This window comes from Vicugna pacos, chromosome 9, assembly GCF_048564905.1.
Source record: "Vicugna pacos chromosome 9, VicPac4, whole genome shotgun sequence".
In the NCBI taxonomy this organism is placed as follows: domain Eukaryota; kingdom Metazoa; phylum Chordata; class Mammalia; order Artiodactyla; family Camelidae; genus Vicugna; species Vicugna pacos.
The window spans coordinates 27,562,553-27,585,844 of NC_132995.1; the positions used below are offsets into that span (position 1 = coordinate 27,562,553).

Here is a 23,292-nt window from a genome sequence, read left to right on the forward strand (position 1 = left end):
CATTGTATAAATATAACACAACTTCTTTATCCAGTCATCTGTTGATGGGCATTTAGTTGTTTCCATGTCTTGGCTATTGTAAATAGTGCTGCTATGAACTTTGGAGTACAGGTGTCTCTTTGAAGTAGGGTTCCTTCTGGATATATGCCCAGGAGTGGGAATGCTGGATCATATGGCAAGTCTGCTTTTAGTCTTTTGAGGAATCTCCATACTATTTTCCACAATACTGCATTCCCACCAACAGTGTAGGAGGGTTCCCTTTTCTCTACACCCTCTCCAGCATTGATCATTTGTGGACTTTTGAATGATGGCCATTCTGACTAGTGTGAGGTGATACCTCATTATAGTTTTGATTTGCATTTCTCTGATAATTAGTGATACTGAGCATTTTTCTCACGTGTTAGCAATATTCTATAAGATCACAGCTACCCAGTGTATTTGGTGTTCAAATTTCCAGTTGTTTCCTACATGTCAAAAATATATATTATTTTAGTTTTTAAAAATCAGGATCCAAAGGAGATCTATGTAATGAGATTGGCTGATATATTTCTCAAGTCTTCTTTTATCTGTGGAATTGATATTCATTCATTCTCTCTTTCTCGTGCCATGTTTTTTTGAAGCCGTGGCCCTTTTCCTTTAGTAGAGCTTCCAGTAATGCTGAATGTGTTTTTTACCCACTAAGCCTTGGTAGTTGTATCTAAAGCCTTGTTATAATTTCGTTTTGATTTTCCTTTTTTTTTCATACAAGAGTACCTTGGAGATGGGGTTGCAAACTTCTCCTGGGAGTCTTGCATTGTCTACTTTAATTTCTTTTTGTGATGTTCAGTGTCTTTAACGTAGTAGTATTTTTAATTATCATAAAAACCTTCCATTTTCACCTGGTTATAAGTGGTGCTGAGTTTGGCACTGGGTGGAGAAGTCTCAGGCCATTGTTTTTCACTTTTTCTGCTTTTTCTCCATTGTAGTTGTTTTTCCTGTTATCTTTTAATGAGATGGGTAGTGTATTTTCATTGGAGAAAATTGGAAAACAGACATAAATAAGATATGAAATTAAAACTGTGCTAAATTTTATTACTTAGTGATAGCTCCTAAAATTAGAAGTATATTCTTCCAGAGTTTCTTATGTGCAAAAAAATACATGTATTTGTCTGTGGTATCATTAAATAAAAGATTGCACTCCGCGCACAGGTCTGTTTTTACCTCGTGGCGTCTCCATAACCCCCATCCCAGGAGCTGTGGTGAGGGACGTGGTCTTCTTCCCTGTCCCTCCATAGTTCACACCAAGAGGGGTGTGGGGAGGGACCGGCTGCCGCTGGTGTAGCCCAGCTGCCAAGTTTTTCAAAGGAAATAAGGACTTTGGGTTGGCAGGGCAGTTGCTTTCACATCTGTTCTTTTAGGATTCTCTGCTGTTACTCAACACACTGTGACCCGGGCTGCCCCTTTCCTTCTCCTGTTCCTGTCCCTGGCCTGGCAGAGGCTGGGGCCATGGGGGTCAGGGGAGCCAGCCCCCTGCCCTCCGGCAGGCTGTACCTCCAACATGGTGCAGCGTTGTTCATCTCTCCTGACTCTGGCGTTGGAGCTGGGGCAAACAGCAGCTATTTGGATTTCCATGTGGGAGGGGCAGTGGCCGAGGGGAGCTGAGTTTGGTAGCAAAGATGCTGTTTACTTATTAGCACATGTGTTTTTTTGGAGTGGCATTGTGGCTCACCTCAAGTCACCCCTTAGGGCCACCACTGATTAGGGGTGAAGGCCCTTTTCCATCCTATAACTTGTAACTGGTTGCATAACCTCGGTCAGCCCCTTCTCCTTTGGAAACTCAGTTTTCTGTGTGTTCAGTGAAGGAGTGAGCCAGAGCACCCCCATATGTTCCCAGCCTGGGGAAGGAAGGGATCCTAGCACACCCCGAGCCTACAGTCATCCGGGAAGAGATGAAGGCAGAGGGGCCAGAGGTGAGTCGCTGCATTGGAATGCAGCCCCCACCCCCGCCCCCGTGTGAAAAATCAGTCTGGGAGGAGAGTGAGTGACAGGATCACAAGGCTGTGGCTGCTCCAGCAAGACTGTCTCCTGGGGGATCTCACTTCAGTCCTCCTGGCCCGGAGCAGAGCGTGGAAGAGCTGGGAGCATGGAGGAGGGCAGCCAGCAGACCTGAAACCAGTACTCAGCCAGCCTGCTGTGTCCTCCCAGGCAGAGTGAGCGCTATTAGCTGTACAGAATAGATTCTGCATTTCTGCTCTGTGTTCTTGTTCGGAGACTCTGGGTGCAGATCAGTATGGCAGAAATGTCATCAAGTCCTCTGGAGTACCAGGTGCTGGGAGGGGTGGGTCTGCTGGAAGAGAAGAGGTGACCCTCCGTCACTCTGGTCGGACAGGGATGCTACAGAGCGAGTGTGTCAGTCCAGTCTTGACTGGGGCTGGAGGGTCTGCTTCTGAGGTGGCTCAGTCACATGGATGGCAGGTTGGTGCTGGCTGTGGGCAGGAAGTCTCAGCTTCTCACCACAGGGCTGCTTGAGTGTCCTCACTACATGTTGGCTGGCGTCCCCCAGGGTGAGTGATCCAAGAGGGAGCAAGGTGGAAACTACATTGTCTTTCATGACTTCAGAAGTCAAACAAGTGATTTCTGCAGTGCTTTGTTGGTCACCCAGGTAATGTGGGAGGGGACCATACAAGGGCATGAACACCTGGAGGTAAGAGTCTTTGGAGGCTGACTACCACCGTGGCAAGGATGGCCCCAGCAGCTTCCAGCTCACATCCTACCAGCCTAGTGAAATGACAGGACCTTTTTTTTTTTTCCCACTTAGTTCCAGCAAGTCTCAGAATTGAATCTCATTGGACCACTTTGAGTCACCTGTTCATTCCTCAATGGGCACTGGTCTCGTGAGCCCACCCCTGAAGGGCTGGTTTCCCCATAGGAATAGGGAGCTGTTACTAGAAGTGGAAATGGATGCTGCAGAAGGAAGGGAACAGTGTATATCCTCTCAGGAGAGGCTTGTGGCACTGTGGCCCAGGAGGTGATGACAGGGCATCACTTCCTGAAAGAGGTGGCATTTATACTTGTCTTGGCAGGATGAGTAGCATTTTGACCATTCCTGGTGGCAGAAAGGCCTGAGCCAAGGCATGGCAGGGTGAGGCAGCTGGATTATGGGGTCAAAGGAGATCAGGATGGAAAGATGAATTGGGCCAGGTGTGTGTGTGATGGGGTCAAGAGGAGGAGCCAGGACTGGACTCAGGATTCACCGTGAAACCATGGAAGGTCTTTGACTAGGGCAGGCATGCAGTAGAGCCACGTTCTAGGGTTTGGAACTAAGAGAACACCCTCTATCTGCCCACTCTTGTGTTTGGCTTTAATTGAGCACTTACTGTGTGCTTTATACACATTTTTCACTTGACCCTCATGGCCTCCCAGGGAGTTGGATGATATCGTCTGGATTTTACAGATGGGCTCCCTGAGCTGCCAAGATCATGTAACTTGGCCAAGGTCACTCGATGGGGGTCCTGACTGCAGGTCTTTTGGCCTCTTCACCCCACGTGCATGGGACAAGGGGTGGGGTTGAGGGTGAGTTGCCAGCCTTAGTGCTCAGACCCCCCTCAAGGCTCCTCTGGGGTGTGGTGAGCCCCCTAACTCTAAGGGAAAGAAAAAGATGAGGTGACTGTAGTACAGACGGTTTTCCTGCTCATGCCTTCTCCCAGAAATCTGCCTGCAGTTTGAAATGCACTGGGGTGCTGGGTTTCTTCCCGAGGGGGACGGGCTCCACATCTGGGTTTGTCAAACAGGGCCAAGCTGTTTGCTCAGCGCTCAGCATTATTTGTCTCTTGGCTGACTGCCAAACGTGTGTGTCTTGTTTTTGCTGCAGTGTTATTCCTTCTTGCCCGCTGTTTCACCTCCTTGCCACTCTCTGTAGCCTACTGCCCCCATGCACCAGTCAGGGATCGGCTGGGCCATCTCCTGGGCTGGGGACGCCCTGTCTCGGGAAGCCCCGAACCTACCCTACCTGAGTGAGGTCTCTCTCCCCCAAGCTCCAGACCACCTATCTCGCCTTCATGGATGCTTTTCCCAGATCTTTGTGCCATGCCATTGGTGGGCATGACTCAACATGGAGCTTGCCTGGCAGGGGCTATGTCCAAGTCATACTTGCGCCCCCAGCACTAGTTGGGGGTCCTGTCCACGGGAAAAGGGCAGGTGTTGCTGAGTGGAACAGGAAAGGGTCAGGCTGTGCTTTGTACCTGGCACCTTGAGCGAACAGAAGCCAGTCTTCCCTGTCTGATGCGGAGAAAGCCCACAGCTGCCTTGGGGGAGTTTGTCCAGCAGGTTTGGGAGCACTGAGGCCAGGGCTTGGAGGTCTCAGGCAACCTCTACCAAAGAGGGTGTAGAGGGATGTGGAGCAGGCTGTCTCTAGGGAAGCCCTTCTTTGCTTCTGGGGAGGGTCATGGTGTGAGTGGTTGAGAGCACAGGCTGTAGAGTCAGACAGACCTGAGTTTGAATCCTGATTTTGCCTTTTTATTAAAAAAAATTTTGTTTTTAGCTGTGTGTGCTTGGGCAAGTGAGCAGCCTCTCTGAGCCTCAGTTTTCCTTTCTGTAGAATGGGCATAATGGCAGGCCCTCCTCATGAGGCTGTGCATGGTGCCCAGCACACAGTCAGTGTTTAAATGCTGATCTCAGGGTGCGTTAGCCTGTGTGCATAGGTTCTGCCTGCTGGGACCTTGCACTTGGTATGAGGGATGGGGCGTCCACTGCCAGGTGGCCAGGGCTGGTGGTGCAGTAGGTCAGCAGGGAAGAGTCTGCCTCTTCTGAGGAAGGAGCTGGAAGGGAGGCCTGCAGAGAGCAAGGTGTGTCAGTGGGAAAATTGGGCTCTGTTCCCCAGTTTATTACTAAACAGTAGGGTTTATTGTCAGGAGAAAAGGTAAAAAATAATCCCAGGTCCCCAAGTGACATGCTCAGAAGGCTCCCTGAGGACCAGGCGGTATCCTCCCCGCTCTGTTTTGGGAAGTTTCTGCATGCCACTTCCCAGTCCTTCCTAGTCTGCTGCCTCACCACTGAGCACCCTGTGATCCCAGTAGGGAAACAGGCCTGGCAAAGCAGAAGGGGCTTGATTCCTGGCCTCCTGGGGCCCAGGGCAGCTGGGTTTCTCTGGGGGCTGTTTGGGACAGGAACTCTAAGCATAGGCCTTGGTCTTGCCCTCTGGCCTGGCCCCAGCATGGGGACAGCTGTGAAATGGAGAGGCAGCAGGCCAGACTGGAGCCCTTTGACCTCTCAGAGATGGACGAGGCCCGTCACTGTGTGGGTGGGAAACTGAGGCTCAGGGCCTATGTGAATGCCAGGCTGCTCTCGCTTCTAATTGCTCATTAAGGAGGCATTTACTCCTTGCCTCCAGCCGTCATCACCAGGCTTCTAATGGAGGCTTTTGGCGCTTGTTTTATTTTTACTTTTTGAAAATTGTTCCAGCTTGAAGCCTCCAATTTCCATGAGGTCATTGGAGCCAGCAGCCTGGTCTGACAGCTCCCCTCCACTCCTGTGGAGGGCTCCGCTGGGGCCCCCTGCACACCCCGAGAGGCGCTGAGCTGGGGGTTCAGTGTTAGCCTTTCTGCTGCTCCCGCCGCCAGAGCAGGAAGTGGTGGGTCCCAGAGGTGACTCACTCTCATTAGGTAGCTGGTGGAAGGAGGCTTCACATGTGTGAGCCTGGACGCTGGCCGAGGAGGGGCAGGCAAGGGCCAGGCCACCTCTAAGTCGGCTCTGACCCTGGCCTGGGGCCCTGGAGGAGAGCCAGGTAAAGTGGGGTATGAGTATGGGCGCCATCCGTCCTAGTGGCCTGGGCCTGAGGGGGCTGCTGGGCAGTCCCCCTCCCCACCAGGCGGGCCTGGCCTGGGAGCGGATGGATAGCATGTGGGTTGGAGGTGGGGGAGGCTTCTGGAGCCTGCTGGACCGACAGCCAGATGTCAGGGGGTGGGGGGGTTCTCCAGGACAAAGAGAGACACCTTGTCACTTGCTTTCTCAGCCTGACAAGAAGGTGCCGTTATTAACTGTGATGGCCTTGGTCCACCTGGAGTTCCGCATTTCTTTTCCAGGTTGTAATTTTACACTTTACTTTTCTCAGTGAAAGTAAAAGTTAGCAAGGGAAGGGCAACTGAATTAATTTTGTTAGATCAAAAAGAATAAAAACCAAACTCTGAAAGTGATGTATGCCCAAGAGGCAGAGAACCAAGATGTCTCAGGAAAATGAAAGTCTCTCTTCCCACCCAAGTCTTCCCAGCCCAAGGTCCTGGGGACCACCAGCGTGGACCATGGGGAGTGGGTCCTTCTGGATCTTTCTGCCCCCTCATCTAAACACATGTGCACAGACAGGGTGAAGCAGGCTCCTCTTTTCTGTGTTATCACATGGGGTTCTGGACAGCCGACCCACAGGGCTTCCTCCCTGGCCAGCCCTTGGGGGAGGGGTGAGGTTGGGGAAGGGGAAAGCAGAGGCCTGGGCTGGGAGTCTTGGAGACAGAGTCCCTGGCCCCAGGGCCTGGATGGGTGGCTGGAGTCCAGGCTGGCTCTGGCTGGAATGACTGTGACTGTGGGCTGTCACCGGCTCTCCTGGCCACAGCTGTGCTGGTGGACGTTATGAGGGGTGACTAGACCAGCATTTCTCAGTGTGGGGACCCTGCTCCTCAGATGGTTTCAGCCTGTATGTGGATGAACATGCTTACAATGTGCGTATTTTAATATATTTTAGGAAAAAAAATCTCTGTAAGTAGGACATTGAATCTGTGACTTCATGCATGTATTTCTGCCCCAGACAAGACTGAAGAAGACACTGAAATGAACTGGGTAGACTTAAGAGATGGTGTAAGGGGATTCGCTCTGCAGGAAGTGGGGGCATCTGTGTCGGGGAGCACAGTCTGGAGGGTCTGTCTGAGCACCCTTGTTTCTGACCGGGCTGCAGGCCTCCCCCGTCCAGAGGGGCCTGGGGCTTCCTGGGGTTTTCCTCTGCCTCCTGGTGTAGGGGAGGGCAGGGATTCCTGGCCGGGGATGGTGTGAGCTTTGTTGGGGAAGTCTCCAGGGGCGCTTCATTGAGAAGTGGCTGTTCGCTGGCGGCCATTTTCCCAGGGGGTAGGGGTCGGGTAGGGGCTGGTCTCTCAGGGCCTCTTTGCCAGGAGTGAGTCTGGGGAGACGGAGTCCTCCTGTGGGCCCTATGGGAATGGGGGCTAGTGCCCTGAAGGCCTTGGCAGTTAGCGGGCTGCAGGAGTGGGGCCTCTAAACAGGCCCAAGGTGCTTTTCAGGAGGAGACAGAGGTCTGACTGGATGTCACGTTGGGGATGCGCAGTCCCCTTTACAGGTTTAACCCATTCCCTGCCTCCCCTCACCCATCCTGTGTGGTGGTGTCATCTGCCCCCAGTTTACAGAGGAGAAGCCAGGGGCCCAGCGGGGTGCTGTCTTGTCCTGGGTCACACAGTGAGCCGGTCCCCAGGGGCGACCACTCATGTGCACTGCTTCTCTTGGAGAGCTGCCAAGTTTGAGGCCTGGGAGATGGTCAGCACACGGTGCCTCATCTTTGAAGAGGCTGTGAGGGTAAAGCTGAACAGGGAGGGCTTGTGTGGGGATCCTTACTGGAGTGTCTTGTCTGCACCCACCTTGGGGTGGCCAGGGCTGAGTCAGGGCTCTCACTCTGGCTGGGCTATGTGTTCTTGGACACGTGCTTGAGTTCTGCCTCAGCGGGGAGGTGGGAGACCCCACCCTCTGCATTTTCCATGACTTGCCATCCCATCATTACTCAGGGTCATCCAGGGGTGGCTGGTGGCCCGTCCCTCAGCGCTGTCCCTTACCTCTCTTCTCCTGTCCTGGGGCACATTCACGCTGAGCTGAAGGCCACTTTCCACATCCCATTGTCCAGGTGAGGGCAGTACACAACTTGGCCAGGAAAGTTCCAGGACCTCCGAGGGAGCAGGCAGAGCGGGTCACACTGGACTCCTGAATCAGAGCCGCCGGTTCTAGCCTTCCATGGGGCCGAGTGTCAAGGATGAGATGGAGGTGCTGATGGTGGATCTTTGGGGCATTTAATGTCTTTAAAAAGACTTATGTAGCCAAGAGCTGAGAGTTTGGCTCAGTGAATGAACTGAATGGCAGCCAGAGAAGCAGGATCTTCTGGAGGTCATCGGGTCCAGCCCTCTCCCTCCAGGCAGAGCCAGATAATGCTCAGGTGGTGGCCTGGGTTCAAGCCCCACCATGCCTCCTTCTGGGAGTGCCCAAGATGAGCAAGGGATTGAGCCAGTTCCTTGCATCTTTAAAATGGGCTGCTCATGGTACCCGGTGTGCAGGTAGTTGTAGGATTAAACAAGGGGGTGTACATGGTGCAGCTGGCACAGAGGAGCCACTACCCAATGGGAGGTGTTTGTCATCTTCACTGTCAGGGGGCTGGGTTTGGGGCTCTCCTCTGCCCCATCCTGCCTTGGGTGGGAGGGTGGACATCCCTGGGAGAGGGTACCTGGGAGGTGAAGGTGGGCAGGGCCAGCCAAGGGGTCTGACTGAGGGGCCTCCCTGGTAGCCTGTAGCCCTTGGGCTGATCGCTGTCTCTCTATTCCTCAGTGTCTTCATCTGTAAAATGGCAGTGTGCAGGCAGGGTGCCGGAAACATTAAATGCATGAGAAAAATGCCTCCCAGGCATCTGAGACCAGCAGGCTCAGGCCTAGAGGTTCTCAGCAGTGGCGAGCCCCCTAGCCTGTGTGTGTGGAATCCTGCCAGCCCCCTCCTCTGCCCAGGGGCCCTCTGGCTCTGCCCCTACCCTCCTAGCCAAGCCTGATTGCCCTCCACTCACCTGCCTGTGGCTCCGCCTGCCACCCCCAACCAGAGAGGGTGGCACGGTGCCCACCTGACAGCCATCGGCATCCGGCTCGACTTGCCACTGCCCATGGATTTCACAAGGTGCTACGTCATGGCTGGGGCATTGCCCAGTCCCGGGTGCAGACCTGCTGGGCAGAAACGCCTCCATTCCCTGCCCTCTCCTTTCCCTACCCCCTAACCCCCTCCAAGCCTTTGTAATAGGAAAAAAGGTGTCAGGATGGGGTGGGGTGTGAGCCCTAGACCAGAGGTGGGCTCATTTCCTCTTTGGTGACCTCCTCTCTGTGACATCTGGGATCATCCTTTCTCCCGCCATCTGCTGGTGTCTTTGATGTGTCTGTTTCACGAGCACCGACTACGTGCTGTGCTGGGAGATAGACGTGAGCCCACTCTGTTGTCAAGATGGGATGGGATGGCTGATCTTGGGCTCTGGAGAAGAGGCCTGTGGGGTTCCTGCTTCCTCTAACATACACATCAATCAGCTCTTCCTGTCTGGTGTCACATTTGTACCCCTTCTCTTGGCTTCTGGGCCCCTCCCGGTCCTGATCCACCCTCTCTCTCCAGTTCTGTGTCTTGTGACCTCTCATGCACTCTGGGTCTGCTTCCTGGCTTGGTCAGCAGACTGGCTTGCCTCTTTCTGCCCTTTGCCGAGCAGTTCCTTCTACTTGGAGTGCTTCCTCACCTCAGATGCCCTCTTGCCTTGTGTTACAAAGAGGGGCTCCCTTTTCAGGGGTCCTTGGGCTCAGGAGAAGAGGGGGCTCAAGTGTGTCTGGTCCACCCCCTCCCCTGTGTTGAGACTCCCGTTTGGCTGGTGCCGGTGCTGAGCGCGCCAGGAGCACCCTCCTCTGTCCCTCACTCTCTTTATGCCTCTGTGTGCCAGCCCCCCTTGACCACTAAAAGAGATTACCCTGCAACTGTGCCTGAGGGAAAAGAAACAAAATTGAGGTCTTTGTTTCATGACCCTGGCCCCCAAGTCCCCTCCTCTGGCCCCCAAGGCCCCTCCTCTGTCCCTGAAGGCCCCCCTCTGTCCCCCAAGGGCCCCATCTGGCTTTCTCATGGGCCCACCTGGAGGTGATGGGGTGGGAGTGCTTGTGACCCAGGGGACCTCGTGCCTACTTGGGGTGGCAGGCCTGGCTTTTGGGAGGAGTGTGGCCCCTGGGGGTGATGCAGTAGGTGGTGCCCTGACTCACCTCACAAGACCCTGAGTACCTGATTGGGGCTTCTGTCTTCTTGCCCCTTGGAAGTGGCCTAGTCTCCACCTCAGGTGCAGCTGACTTGGGTCAGCGGTTCCTGGCATCACTGGCTGGCTGAGCAGGGAGAGGCCCAGGGTCCTGGGGTAGGGCCCCTCTCTGCACAGGTGAGGAAGCTGACGCCAAGAGGACTACGCAGCCTCAGGGCTGGTGTGCTCTCCTGGTTGGCAGGGAGGCACGTCTCCCCTGGCTCACTCGTGGGGGATGTGGTCGTCCCCTCCTCCTGGCCTCAGTCTCCACACCTCCCCATCTCAGGCTGACTGCCTCCTGTGCACCTCCCTGCCACGTGGGCCAGAGACCTCCTGAGTCTGCCCATCCCTGCTCCTAGTCCCCCAACACCTGTCTCCCCTGGGCTCCATCCAGCTGGAGAGGAGGAGCCCTGTGAATTTGGCTGGAGGCATTGCTTTAATGGGGTCCTGGGCTGATGGGGAAACACCCAGACTCCCTGGAGTCACTGCTCAGCTCCCTTTAGGAAGGGGTGCCTTAGTGCCAGGCCGGGGCTGGGGCAGGGGCTGGCTCTCGGGCATCCCTTTGTCAGACCCCACTTGCTGGGCAGGGGAGCAGGGGACGAGAAGCACTTATGGGGGCTGACAGGAAGTGAGGCCGAGACCCCTGAGGCTTGAAGTGTGTCTCCTGGGTCTTTGTTGAGGTCTGCATTGCAGGTACCCTAGTCCTCAGCTGTGTTCCTGGCCCCCAAGGCCCACCTCCTCTCACTTTCTTCTGGGCCTGACTGGAGTTGATGGGGTGGGAGTGGTTTCTCAGGCTGCCCACCCCTCCATTCGGCAGATGAGGAAATGGAGGCCCAGAGAGGTTAATTAACATGCCCTAGGTCACACAGCTCCTCTGATGTGGAGCTGGGGGTCTCCCTGTTTGGCCTCAGAGCCTGTGCTCTCAACAACTAGGCTTTCCTGCCTCCCTGGCTGCCTGGCCTGAGGCTGGGTCCTTGCCTGCCCTGGCATTTCCTTTGCTCATGTGGCTCGTTTCGCACATGCCCCTCCCCTCCCTGCAACATGGGCTCACAAAAGACCCTGCATCCGTATTGTTTGTGGTAGCTTCAGCACCTCACCTGGTACCTGGTGTGGACAGGAGCCTACCTGTTGGATGGCGGTGAGGGGGACTTAGGCTGGGGCCTTTGTCCCTGTAGTAGAAACAATACAGCAAGATCAGCCCCCTTTCATGTGCAAAGTTTCTGGATTTATAAGTTTTCATAGCCACAAGGTCACTTTACTGCCAGAACAGGCCAGGGAATAGGAAAGAGTTTCATCTCCATCACTCAGGTGAGAAATCAAGGCCTGAGAGGCAGGTGGCCTGCCAAAACTCACACAGACGGGACTAGGGACACTAGGATTGGGGCCCAGGCCCTGACTGCCCGTTCAGGGTGGGCTGTATTTGACTTAGTCCATGGGTTTGGGATTTGGGTGTCCCCTTTGTGCCAAGCAGTGTTGGGTTCTGGAAGTGGAGCAGGGCATGGCCAGACATCAGCCTTGGGAGAGGTGCCACACAGTCAGGCAGTGACAGGCCAGGGGCCCTGTGCTGTGGAGGGAAGTGCAGGCACTGAGTCCAGGTTGGGCAGCCCTCCTGGAGGAGGTGGCAGCTCAACCTGGCTCTGAAGGGCAGGCAGGAGTTTGCCAGGCAGAGGGAGTTTGGGGGTGAGGAGGTAGGCAGTGCTTTTAGGCTGCCAGAGCCTGGAGACGAAAGGGTGGGGCTTGTTTGGGGAACCGAAATAAGTCAAATCACACAGCCGCGAAGGCGGCTTCAGGAAGCCCTGGAGGAGTTTGTTGGCCGAGGGTGAGCAGGACTGGGCTCATTGTTCTTGGGGTCTTGGTCAGGTGTAGGGAGTCCTGGTGGGAAGTCCCAGGGGAGGCCTGGGCTTGTGGGGCACGGGGCTGCCATGGACGGAGGCTCCATCACAGCGGCTTCTGTGCCCAGTGGAGCCTAGCTCCGGAAGGCAAGAGTTTGTGGATGGAAGGAGTCACCGAGCAGGAGTGGGGGGTTTGGGGGTTTGGGCTCCGGGGACAGCCTTAGGGAGGGGCTCCTAAGCCCCTGTATTTGCAGCTCCGGAAGCCAGGCTGTGGTTTTGAGGGGTGTGGGAGAGGTCGGCTGGGGCTGCTTCCCCTGCAGAAGGGCGCTTCCGGGCTCTGGTCCAGGCTTCACCAGGCAGCCCTCCAGCCCCACATGCGCCCTTGGCCTCGCACAGGTTCTCAGGAAGCCTTGGGGAGGTGGGGGTTCTCAGCACCTTGGATCAGGGCCAGGCACCCTGGCACTTTGGGAGTCAAATGGGGGACCTTTGGGCTAAGTAAGCAGTGGCTCCGGGAGCCTGAGTAGACAGTGATGCCTCGCTGGGCTCCACGGATGTTGGGGGAGGCCATGGCCCCAGCAAGGCCTGCGGAGGTCTGTGTGGGGTGCCTTTCCCACTGGCCCCACTGTGGCTAGCTTCCCTAGTAGTCTGAGTGAGAAGGGACCTCCCAGACCCTGGGGGCCTTTCCTCACCCCCCACCCCCCCGCCCCAAGGAATCAGGCCCCGAGAGGGTGAGAGGTGGAGCTGGGCTGGCCCTTAGGTCTCCTGACTTTCGACCCAGGGCTCTATCCCTTTTTGCCTCTGGCAGGTGGGGAGACCGAGGTACGGAGTGGGAGCACTTCCCTGCGTTGCTCGGCGAGGCAGGAAGTACGACACGAGGGTCTTTCCTGGTCGGTGTTTAGTGCCCTTTCCTGCTTTCTCTTCCCCAGGGCACGTTGCTTCCCCAGCTGAAAACTGCCTGCGGGCAGGGGCCAGGCCTCTCCTCCAGTCTTCCGCCTCCCCCACCCTGGGGGCCAAGCTCAGCCCAGCCTAGGGTCGGGTGGAGGTCGGGGAGTGGGGCTCCAGCCTGAAGGAACTCCCAGGCTGTCAGAGAAGGGGCAGATACTGGCCTTTCTGGGCTACAACTGCCCAGGGAGGCTTCTTGAGGGAGGAGCCCGGAACTGAGTCCTAGAGATGCTCAAGTCAGCATTTCCCACAGGGGATTCTTTAGAGATTTAATGCAAAAAGAGCTTCTTGAACCAAAAAGACTGGGAAACGTTTAGCTATGTTTATTAATCCAGCAGCTTTCTTTCCTGCTAATTTGCTAATGTGTCTTTAGAGGAGGAGGAGGAGAATGGTAAGCCCAGTGCTGCCTGTGACCAGAAACTGGTGGGTGTGTGTAGCTCTTCACGGCCTGCTGTAGGGCAGATCGCACCTCAGGAAATGCAGGCATAAGGTTAAGAAGGAGCCTGGGCCTTGAAGTGGGCAGGTCAGAGTTTAAATCCCAGCCAGGGGGCTTGGGACGAGTAGGTTAGGATCCCAGAGTTGGCTCCCCAGGCTGGAAATATAGTGAGCGCGCCCCTCCCTGGGGTTCAGGATGCCAGGGCCTTGCCCGCTCCCAGCAGGTGCTCAGAGGCTGGCAGGTTGGGGATGCCTTCTGGCTGGTTTCCTGCCCTCTCAGTGTCCCCGCTGGATTCACAGTTTGCACAGCCTGTCTTGAGGGCTGCTTTTCTCCTCTCTGCAGCCCTAGAGACTTTGGGGTGAGGACCCAGTGCTGCCGGGGATGCTGCCCAGAAGCTATCTGTGGCTCGGTCCATATCCCTGCTTTCCCTGACCCAGCAGATGGCTGCTCCCTTGAGTCCCAGTAAGGTGCCGCGTGGGGGCGTCAGTCTGTGATGCTGCTCATGCCCCCAGAAGGCGGTCCTGAGGTGCTGACACTACTGTGTCCACCCCAGAGGCCAGGCCACTTCTAGAGCAGAGCTGGGGGGAGACCAAGGCTCCTTGACCCCTCCGGTGCTGTGGTCTGTGACAGGGTCAGGTGGAGGGGAAGGTTCTGGGCCCACCCCCCAGACCTTGCGGCCCTTTCTGCAACTTGATAATACTTGTCACCTTGACTTCGGCACCTTGTGCCAGGTGCAGCCCCACACTCCACCTGCATCATCTCCACTGAATCCCCTCAAAGCCCTGGGCAGTCAGAACGTTATTCTCCCTTTTTCCAGGTGAGGAAACTGAGGCACAGAGAGGCTAAGTAACCTTTTCAGGGTCATGCAACTTAGACGTGATGGACATGGGGCTTATTTTTCTTTTCTTCTCTTTTTGTTTATGGGTTCTATTTATATGTGTATGCACCTACACACACACACACACACACACACCAACAAACATACCAGGAACATATCTTTATATACAATATATAACAATACATGTTATTGTATTGTAGTGTCACCTGAGTTATCAATTGCTTTATGTTACCCTTTGAGTTTTTCTATTAGGGTCTTTATTTTTTAGTTTATATGTTAATTTTTTTTAAAAGCCCTTTATTGACATATGAGTGACAAACAAAAAGCCGTGCATATTTAATGTATACAACTTGGTTAGTTTACCCATGAACCTATCACCACAATCTATTCCAGAAACCTGTCCCTCATGGGCAAAAGCTTCCTCCTTTCTCTTTATTTATTATTATTATTTTTATGATAAGAACGTGTAAACTATATCATTTTAGAGACAATTTTAAGTATACAATACAGTGTTGTTAACAATAGGCACTATGTATATGGTAGATATTGTTTTTCCTATTGAAAACAAAAAAAATTGCACAAGCTACATTGTGATAATAGAAATAGAAATTGAAAATGAGAAGATTTGTTCACTCTGCCAAAGCAGCAGTTTTGATTTTTCTGTCTTGGTTCAGTCCTAATCCATTCTAGGTATTGCTGTTACTATGTGGATTTTTCACAGAATATCCTGTGATAGTATGGCTCAAGCTGATGCACCCTTTTTGACAGCTGTGTAGTATTCCATGTAAAGTATGTATTGTGATTTATCTTCACCAGACTGATAGACATATTGTTTGCAGTGCAATTACAAATAATGCTGCAATGAATAATCTAGTACATACATCATTTCACACATGTGAAAGTGTTTGTAGGATAAATTACTTGCAGTAGGTTTGCTGGGTCAAAAGGTGTGTGCATACATTAGCGACGTTGTTAGATATGACTACACTGCCTGTCCCAGAGGTTGTGCTGAATCACACACCTGCCAGGAGCAAGTGTGGGTGTCTGTTTCCTCCCCTAGCCTGGCCAACACAGAGATTTATGAAATGCTTGATCTTTGCTTAATGGGTAGGTAAAAATGTTTTTTCATAGTTGTTTTAAATTGCATTTCTCTTATGGGTGAGGTCAGCTTCTTTCTAAATGTTCAAGAGCCATTTGTATTGTTTTTCCATGAACTCTCTGTTCATACTCTTCTCTCATTTTTCTGCTGGGTTATTGGTCTTTTTGATTTGTAGGAACTCTTTACATATGAGGAAGATTAGCCCCTTGTGATAAGAATTGCAGATGTTTCCATAATCTCTTGCTCATCTTTTGATTTTACTTTTAATAGTTTTTACCATGTAGAAAAAAAATTTTTTTAATGTAATTGAATTTATCAGTCTTTTCATTATGGCTTTTAGGTTTCATGTCAGGTTAGAAAGGACTTATCCACTGCAGCATTATATGAAATTTCTTTCATGAGTTATTGCTCACTTTGGAAATCATCCTGGTATAAATTATGACTCCAGCTTTCTCTCCCTCCTGGGATCTGCTGCCTCTTTAAATAGGTGACTAGCAGTGCAGGAGTTAGAACTTTTTTTTGGAGGGGGAGGTAATTAGGTTTATTTATTTTTATCTATTTTTTTCATTTTTCAGTTTTATTAGGTAGAATTGTTACAGTTTGATTGCACATTTCAATATATTGCATGTAAATACATATATACAATATACTGCATGTATTTTTTTAACTTTACATATATGTACTGATCATTCTTTTCTAAGAACAGATTAGAGCTTTAGCTTTTTAAACTTACATAGTTATCAAAGGAATAAAGTCAACCACAAAATAAGAATCAACAGAATACAGTACTCCAATCATAAATGACAGTCAAATGTGCTTACACATATTCAAGAAATTGGTGGGGGGAGGGTATAGCTCAAGTGGTAGAGTGCATGCTTAGCATACACAAGATCCTGGGCTCAATCTGCACTACCTCCTCCAAAAATAAATAAATAAACCTAATTACTATCCCCTCTCCCAAAAAAACCCCAACAAACAAAAAAAGAAATCAATGATCTAAGTTATAAATAATAAGTAGTTCATTTGTGTCCCTTTTTTTTTTTGAAAGATTCCGCATATAAGTGATATCATATGGCATTTTTCTCTTTCTGGCCCACTTCACTTAGAATGGTGATCTCCAGGTCCATTCATGTTGCTGCAAATGGCATTATTTTATTCTTTTACGGCTGAATAGTGTTCCATTGTGTGTATGTGTATATATATATATATATATATATATATATACAACTTCTTTATCCAGTCATCTGTTGATGGACATTTGGGTTATTTCCATGTCTTGGCTATTGTAAATAGTGCTGCTATGAACATTGGGGTGCATGTATCTTTTGGAATTTTATTTTTCTCTAGTATATGTTCAGGAGTGGGATTGCTGGATCATGTGGTAAGTCTATTTTTAGTTTTTTAAGGAACCTCAATACTGTCTTCCATAGTGGCTGCACCAATATACACTCCCACCGGCAGTGTAGGAGGGTTCCCTTTTCTCCACACCTTCTCCAGCATCTATCATTAGTAGACTTTTTAACAATGGCCATTCTGGCTGGTGTGAGGTGATACATCATTGTAGTTTTTATCTGCATTTCTCTGACAATTAGTGATGCTGAGCATTTTTTCATGTGACTGTTGGCCATTTGTATGTCTTGCTTTGTCAAGCATTGGAGAATTGCTTGTTTAGGTCTTCTGCCCATTTTTGGATTGGGTTGCTTGTTTTGTTGATATTAAGGTGTATGAGCTGTTTGTATATTTTGGAAATTAGTCCCTTGTCGGTCACATCATTTGCAAATATTTTTTCCCATTCTGTAGGTTGTCTTTTTGTTTTGTTGATATATCCTTAGCTGTGCAAAAGCTTTTAAGTTTAATTAGATCCCATTTGCCTATTTTTGCTTTTATTTCCATTACTCTGGGAGCTGGTTCAAAAAATATATTCTGTGATTTATGTCTGAGAGTGTTCTGCCTATATTTTCCTCTAGGAGTTTTATAGTATCTGGTCTTACATTTAGGTCTTTAATCCATTTTGAGTTTATTTCTGTACATGGTATTAGGGAATGTTCTAATTTCATCCTTTTTTTTTTTTACATTTTTTATTGATTCATAATCATTTTACAGTGTTGTGTCAAATTCCAGTGTTCAGCACAATTTTTCAGTCATTCATGGACATATACACACTCATTATCACATTTTTTTCTCTGTGATTTATCATAACATTTTGTGTATATTTCCTTGTGCTATACAGTGTAATCTAATTTCATTCTTTTACATGTAGCTGTCCCGTTTTCCCAGCACCACTTATTGAAGAGACTGTCTTTTCTCCATTGTATATTCTTGCCCCCATTGTCATAGATTAATTGACCATATGTGTGTGAGTTTATTTCTGGACTTTCTATCCTGTTCCATTGATCTATGTGTCTGTTTTTTTGCCAGTACCATACTGTTTTGATTACCGTAGCTTTGTAGTATAGTCTGAAGTCAGGGAGTGTGATTCCTCCAGCTCCATTCTTCTTTTTCAAGATTGTTTTGGCTATTAGGGGTCTTTTGTGTTTCCATACAAATTTTAACTTTTTTTGTTCCAGCTCTGTGAAGAATGTCGTTGGTAATTTGATAGGGACTGCATTGAATCTGTAAATTGCCTTGGGCAGTATGGCCATTTTAACAATACTGATTCTTTCAGTCCAAGAATGCAGTATATCTTTCCATTTGTTTATGTCATCTTCAATTTCTTCATCAGTGTCTCAGTTTTCAGAGTACAAGTCTTTTGCCTCCTTGGGTAGGCTTATTCCTACCCAGTGCAGGAGGTAAGACTATTTTTGGTGGGGAGGGTAACTAGATTTATCTATTTTTATCTATTTATTTTTTTAATGGAGATACTGGGGATTGGACCCAGGACCCAGGACCTCATGCATGCTAGGCATGTGCTCTACCACTGAGCCATACCATCCCCCAGGAATTCAGACTTAAACCTAAGTCCTTCTGGCCCTCTCCAGGGCAGTGGCTACTCTTGATTGTATCTGCTATCCCCAGTGGACCCATCGTCTGGGTGGGCCATGGGAAGCCCACTGCCCTGCCATCCTGGGCAGGGCCAGCGCCGCGTGAGGTCTCTGAAGGCCGGCTAGACTTCCGCTTTCTGTTCTTCCTACTGAGGGGAAAGGGGTAAGGAGTGAAGCACGGGCATGAAAGCATTTTCCTTCTAAAGAGGAACTTAGGGTAGTACTTAAGGAATGACTCACTAATGATGGGATTTCAGGCAAGAGTTGGGGGAAATATCGCTATCTAGTCAACGCTAGGCCCTAGCTGATTGGTCAGTCAGTTAATAAACACTGTTGCCTGAACACACTGAGGCAGAGCCCTTGTAGACACCTGGGGGAAGGGAGCACTGAGGTGTCTGCCTTCTGAAAGCTTGTGGCTGGAGCTGCTTCCCTTTTAGGAGCCTGGCCTGGTGCCTGGCAGACAGAAGGTGTTGGTGCACAACTGCTGAGGGAATGAACGCATGAATCCTTCTTAAGCTGAATGAATGACTGGATGAACTCTTCCCAGGCAGTCACTAACCATCATTAGAACTGGCACAGGAGACAGGAAACCAAATTTATTATCCCTGGCAGCTGGAGCTTTGGGGGTGAGAGCTGACAAGGTGTCTGTGTTTTAGAGGAGAGACCTACTAGGGTAATGCTTACTGCAGAGGAAAAGTGGAAGGGAGAAGTTCAGGAACAAATGTAACGCCCTACCCCAGCCCTAGATCTAGCCCTCTGGGGCCAGGTGACGACACGCAGGCTTTTCAGCTTTTCCTCCGTTCTTGTTTTATGATTCAGCCTCCACTCCCCGCCCAGCCTCAGAGTTCTGACATAGCCACTCCTTTACAAGAGGGGAAGCCGAGGCCCAGACCAGGTACGGGTCGCAGAGCATGTTGGTGGCAGAGCTGGGGCTGGAACACAGGTCTCTGGACCCCGATACTGAGTGGCAGCCTGTGGTCCCGGGGGTTAGGGTAGAGTCAGCCTGGGGGTCCTTGGGGAGCAGGGCTGGCTGGGGGCATAATTATGCTGTTGTGGCTGTTTCCCCTGCCTGGTGGCCTTACAGACTGTCCAGGCTGTGGGGAGATATCGAGTCCTTGGGGGCTCTGCCTTTTTGCACTCTGTCTGTCCTGTTGGGGCTTCCTGGTTGGGCTTCCCCAGCTCTAGGAATTGCCCCTTCGTTCTGGGCTCATTTGCTGTTTTATCCTCACAAACTTGGCCTGTCAGTTGTGAGGACCTGCGCCTCACTCTCCCCCCAGCTTGGGTATCAGCACCCCAGTTTACCGATGAGGAAATTGAGGCCCAGAGTGTGAGAGACTTTGCCATTCATATGGCCAAGGGTAGCAGAGATGGGATGTGAACCCAGCCTCCTCCCTCCCTGGTACAGCTTACCTGGGGAAAGGTGTGATGCAGCAGGTGCTTCCTGTTCTGAGAGAGACCCTTTCATCTGGTTTCATCCTCTTCTACTCAGCCTCTTCGCCTTCCTCACCAAAGCTGCCCTGCCTGCTTTTCCCCACCTTTCTGCCCAGTTCAGGATTGTAGCTGGTTGACTCACCCCTCTATCCACCAGTCCCACAAGCATCAGCTGGGCCCCAGCTGCAGGACACAGACACAGAGCCCACAACAGCTGGGTGAGCAGTTGCTGGGATGTTTGACAGGTGTCTTGGAGCGGAGACATGCCTGAGAGAGAAGGGTGTTGGGGGGGAGGTCAGGCCCTGGCATGAGCTAAGGCGTGGAGAGGCCCTTAGCCCTTGAGGTTTCCTGGGTGCCCCTTTGTGCCAGGCCTGGGCTGGGCAGAGCAACTGCTGGCTCTCCTTCACAGAGATGCAGGTCCCTGAGGGAGGTGGCACTAACTGAGACTCCCTCAGCAAAGGAAAAATCTGCCAGTGACCCAGCCCACCAAGCGCTGGGTAGGCCTGGTGGGTGAGACTGTGCTTGTGGGTTCCTGGGGGCAGCAGTGTGGTCACCTGAGTGGGGTATGGGCACAGGGTCCACCCTGAGTGGGGCCTCTCCTCTCCTTAGGCTTGCCTGCCCCACCCCCACCCCCCAAGGCCTCACTTCCCCTTTCTCGGGCTGGTACAGCTCCGGGCCTGCCAGGGCAGGGTCAAAGGAAACCAGACTGGGTTCCTGCCAGTACTGCTTGGGTGAGGAAGTGGGTACTCTGTCTGTGTCTGTGAAAGCTGGGGTGGACTAGACTCCCCCAGGGGTGTGGTGGGGCTGGGGCTGCTGCCAGATCAGCCGGTTCTGCTGGAAAAGGATTTCCTGAGCACCCCTGAGGGCCCAGCTTTGCAGTCATAATTTGAGGTCCCAGCCCCCTATTTCCAGCAGTTCTTCTGGCTGAGAAACTTGGAATCTTCCCATCAGTATTTGGCAAGAAGACCCCAGTCCTGTCTTGGTTGCAAAGAAGGGAGAAGGTGGTATATGTGGGTAGCTCAGAGGGCTTCCTGGAGGAAGAGGCCCTCCTGGATCTTGCTGGCTGCGAGGAGGCTCCCTGGCACGGTTGCCTGACCTTGCCTCTCTAAGGCAGAGGGAGTTTCCTTGATGAGGTCCACTTTGTCCCCACCCTCTGCCCTTGGCCTTGAGGAGGGAGGGCAGGAAGGGGTTGGCATTTTGAGATGTTACATGTTCTGTGGATGTCAGCACCATGCAGGTGAAGGGCAGGACCCTGGATGACCTGTATTCACCCTGTATTCTCTCTTTTACTAGCTGTGTGACCTTGGGCAAGTGATTGAATCTCTCTGTGCCTCATTCCCACATCCATAAAACAGACGCAGTAGTCATCCTCACCTATGGGACAGGGGTGTGGATTTAAAGAGACTACAGTGCTGGGCATGCAGTAAGCACTCAGTAGATTTTGTTTAGGGCATCATTTTCCCCACTCAATCACAGCCTCTGGGACTCCAGGGGCTCAGAGCCCACCAGGACAGCATGTGGAAGAGAAGCTTGATTCCCTTGGTATCAGTTTCTCCCTAAGCATACCCTGGGCTCCCTAGTTCCTCCCACAGGGCCACTGGGGGTCACTGGAGGCCCCTGGAGAGGACTTGGGGAGCCCCCTGCCCTGCCTCCTGTGGCCCTGTGCCTCCTGCTGCCCTGCTGCCTGGGTCTTCTGTGGTCTGGCCTGGCCTGAGCTGTGCAGTCTGGGACACAGTGACAGAGGGGACATGGGGTGGGCATGGGGGGAGGGTTCCCCTCCCTGGCCCAGCCCCCTTGCAGGGGGTCTTAGCCAGGACTGGCTGCGTCTGCAGGGGTCTGCCCCCACCTCTGAGCTAACTCGCCCTGACTCTAGTCTCATCAAGGGGCCACGAGGGCTTTCTGGACACAGCAAACTGGGAGGCCCAACATGGACCTTGGGACTCTTGGTTGCAAGGGCCAGAAGCTCACACTGGCTTCAGCTGTGAGGTGCGTTGATTATCCCATACAAGTAAATGTCTGGGGGTCGCTTGAGCCCCTGGCAGAACTGGATCCAGGGGCTCAGGGGGTAGGTTCAGGACACTGTCTCTCTCCAGGTCTCTGCATGGGCTTTGGTCTCAGGTGGCCACTCAGGTGGCTGCTAGCAGCTCCAGAGCATCTCTTCCCCGTATCAACAGAAGTCCTAGGAAGGATTCTCACTGGCTTGGTTTTGGTCACATGTCCATCCTTGAACCAGTCGAGGGGGCTTGGGAGAGACTGTGCTGATGAGCCAGACCTGGGTCACATGGCCCCTGAACCAGGGGCTGAGAAGGGGGGAGAGGGCAGTGCCCAGCAAAAGCAGGAAACACCCTTCCAACTGGAACCCCTCTTCCGTGAGATGGGGCTGCTCTCCTGCCAGAGTTCTCGTGAGGTGTAAGTGACAGTGAAGGAACCCTGGGACCAGTCCCCCCAGGTGAAGGGGCCTCAGTGCCTCTGCTCTTGGTTTTTGGAGTTCAGACAAGGCAAGCGGGGTGGGGGTGAGGGAGCGATTGGCAGACTTAGCTTGACCTCAGGGAGGACTTACAGCCAGAGTGGTGCCCAGTGCTGGGAAGACTGCCCTGAGAGATGATGAGCTCCGCGTCACTGAGGCATGCTGGCTGAGGCTGCAGGAGCATTTGTTGGAGATGTGGCAAAGGAGTTCCTTCATCCAGGGCTTCAGACGGGCCCTCCCAGTTGCCAGCTGAGTTGGCAAGAAGAACTGGTGATGGGACAGAGGGACACTGAAACTGTCCCTAGCAGAGGGGGCCTCTGGGTCTCATTTTGAGGGTGGCTCCTGGAGAGGGGCTGGTTCTGTGGAGATGCCTGTTGGTGCTGGGTCATCTCCAGGAGGGAGAAATGCAGTCTTTCCTCCCTGCCCTGCCTTGTGCTGCTCTGTTTGTTCCAGCAGCTGGACGAGGTCCCTGGGTGTGCTGAAGTCCCTATGTCCGGTGCTGTCCAGTTCTGTCCATTGTCCACCTCCTGTCCTGCCTGCCGTTGCCCAGGAAGTGGCCTAATTAGATCACTGAGAGGAGTGTTTACCAGGCCTGGATTCCCACAGACCCTCGGGAACATTTTGCCAGGTCCTTTTCTCTCCATGCCTGGCTCAGCCAGGTTTTGTGTGCCTGGAAGGGCAGGTCGGCATCTGGGGATGAAAGGCTATGAGGTGCGCGTGTGCTTGTGCATGTCCTGGCTGTGCCCAGTTCTGGCCTCGGAGCTTTGCCTAGGGGATGGAGCAGCTGTGGGGCGTTGCCCTGGCCCCTTGGGGTTTGGGATTTCCCAGCCTGGCAGTCCTTGTGCACTGGTGTTTGGCATCTGGCCAGAGGGACAGGCAGTGTTGTGTATACTTTGGGCAACTGGTTCAGTCCCCAGGAGCTGCTGCTTCTGGAAGGAGCTCCGTGGGGAAGTCTTTCTCAGTTCAGTGAGACAGCGAGATTGGGCCGAGAAGCCCTGGTTTGGGAGCTGGCTGACCTGCCTAGGTTTGAGTCCCAGCCCTTCTACCAACCAGCTCCAGCTGTGTGATCGTAGTCAAGTCACTCTACCTCTTTGGATTCACTTCTGTGTCTGTAAAATGGCTGTGACACCTTGGCCTTAGCAGGCTGTGAGGGGGAGAGTAGAGATGTGTGTGTGTGTGCAGGCACCTGGTGGGACAGCATTACAGCTGTTCTAGGGGTGCCCTGGAGTGGGGGCT

The 23,292-nt window shown here is 52.3% G+C and overlaps 1 protein-coding gene across 6 annotated transcripts in view; it reads left to right on the plus strand.

The window, feature by feature from the left end:
• The window catches only part of ADCY7 (adenylate cyclase 7), a 61,507-nt gene that overhangs the window by 8,603 nt on the left and 29,612 nt on the right, over window positions 1–23,292 (plus strand). The window contains exon 1 of one of the 6 annotated variants that reach the window (XM_072967339.1): window positions 2,062–2,189. The exons of 3 other annotated variants lie outside the window; for them this stretch is intronic. The gene's annotated coding sequence lies outside the window, so the exon portion shown is untranslated. Of the gene's footprint in view, window positions 1–2,061; window positions 2,190–5,642; window positions 5,762–11,779; window positions 11,850–23,292 lie in introns of those variants that run through there. 2 more of the 6 variants (XM_015242282.3, XM_015242281.3) reach the window with 2 other exon arrangements.